Source organism: Petaurus breviceps, unplaced genomic scaffold (genome assembly GCF_028583685.1).
Source record: "Petaurus breviceps papuanus isolate PSGF00001 unplaced genomic scaffold, PetGlider_PUasm1.0 90625, whole genome shotgun sequence".
In the NCBI taxonomy this organism is placed as follows: Eukaryota; Metazoa; Chordata; class Mammalia; order Diprotodontia; family Petauridae; genus Petaurus; species Petaurus breviceps.
Genome location: NW_027187289.1, coordinates 1,261,267 through 1,263,070, shown reverse-complemented (window position 1 = coordinate 1,263,070; position 1,804 = coordinate 1,261,267). Strand labels below are relative to the sequence as shown.

The 1,804-nt window shown below is 54.3% G+C and overlaps 1 protein-coding gene across 1 annotated transcript in view; it reads right to left on the bottom strand.

The window, feature by feature from the left end:
- IPO5 (importin 5) overlaps positions 1 to 15 on the bottom strand; it is a 59,960-nt gene extending 59,945 nt beyond the window's left edge. The window contains exon 1 of the mRNA XM_069064150.1: positions 1 to 15. This exon is cut by the window's left edge and continues 231 nt beyond it. The gene's annotated coding sequence lies outside the window, so the exon portion shown is untranslated.
- Positions 16 to 1,804: the final 1,789 nt, after the last annotated feature.

The window sequence follows — 1,804 nt, the reverse complement described above, 5'->3', positions numbered from 1 at the left end:
CCGCGCGGGCGGGGCCGAGTAAGGGTTAGAGTTTGGAGGGGGGGGGGTGTTGGGTGTGGGGAAGGAGAGCTTCGCGGTTAGGAGATTGCCTGGATCGTGCGTCTAGGCAGAGCTGGGACGGCGGGGAGGCGACTGGGGTCGGTCACTGGTAGCAGGCTTAGGAGACTCGCGGGAGGAAGGGCGAGCCTCGGCACCGAGTGCGGTCCGCTCATCCCTTCCTTCCTCCTCCCCCACCTTCTCCGGGCCTGGGGCTCCCAGGCCTGAGGACCGTAGAGTAGTGGACCGACCCTGATCTTCCGAGCTCCCCCCTCGACGCGCCCCCTCCGAACCACTCCCCTGATTCTCTACTCCTGCTGGAGGTCCCCCCCAGAGGCTTGCGTGACTCAGGCTATCCAGACCGGGGAGTGAGTCACGGACTCCCGCCAGGCCTGGCCCTAAGTAGCTCCGCGCACCCCCCTCCCTCCTCTTCCTCTTCTCTCTCCCGCCAAATGTGACCACGTTGCACGCTAGTCCCTCCCCCTGCCCCCCACGCAGGATCCGCCCCGGGAGCTGCGCAAGCTCCGGGGAGCTTCTTTCAGCCCTTGCCTGTCTACTCCCGGGAAGCTCGGGGGACTCCCCCGACACCTTTCAGTGTGGGGGCGCAGGCCGTGTCAGCCGTGGGGTCCCTGGAGAGCTTGAGGACTGCCTCGTTCGGGGAGGGCGGGGCGGGAATATCAGTGTGCCCTGGCGCGCTTGTGTCCTGGCTAGGCCAGTCGTGCGTTGATTTCTGGGACCCCACCCTGTGGGGGGCAAGAAAGGGTAGTGCGTCCTTTTGAGGAGCACAGTAGAGAAACTGAGGCAGGAAGAGGTGGGCACCCAGTACCAAAGAACCCCGATTTTCCTGCCAGTGCTTTGATGGGAGAAAATGTTTCTGCTTTCCAGAAGGCAAGCTGATGAAAAGAGTCGGGGCTGCTTTAAAACCAGATGCCATTGAAAAGGAAAGCTTTCCAATAATGGGCCTCCATTGATTTGAGTGCCTGCCATACGGGCTGGACTGTGTTGAGGGGAAGGGGCTGCTCTCGAGGAACGGGAACAATTCCGTGGTCGTTCCAGTGGGGGAAGGGGGTGTAAGTGCAGAGCGATCCCAAATGAAAGCGGATTCCTCTTAAGAGCGAATAGATGCGACTCCCTAGTTTCTACTAGGAATGCCTTGAAATGGGGAGTTAGGTGGGAGGGTGCACCTTGGCGAGGGCCTTTACTCATCATCCCTTAATGATTTTTTTTCTGGAATGGACCTGTGATGGAATGCCATGGGAAATCCCGGTGTGAAAACCGCCTTCGGTAGTGGAGTTAGGTAGCTCTTTAACCTGTTGGTTTTATAGTTGTCTGGTGGGGCAATGAGTGGTTTAGTGACTCAGTTGTACGGCTTGTATGGATTAGAGCGAACCCTAGTCTTCTGACTCCGAGACTTCAAGAATGGCCCTGTATATCCAATAGGCTCTTTCATTTCTGTAATCACTAAATAAGCATACAGGGCTAATTTTAAGGAAATAGTTATGAAATACTTTAACTCTTTTCCCTACTCTAAGAATTCGAAAGCTTTTAATCGAATTGTACAGAAAAGTTCCCCTCCTAAGATTTAACTGCCCTGTGGCTTCCTCTACTAGGGTTGACACATAGCTCGGATTTTCCAGGCCACCCTAATTTCAAGAAAAGTATATTTTAAATCAAAATTTGAAAATGGAATATCATTTGTCAGTCTTCCAAATCTGTTTCCAAAAACTATAGCCATTCTAGAGTGGAACCCTTTTACAAGATCTTTTTT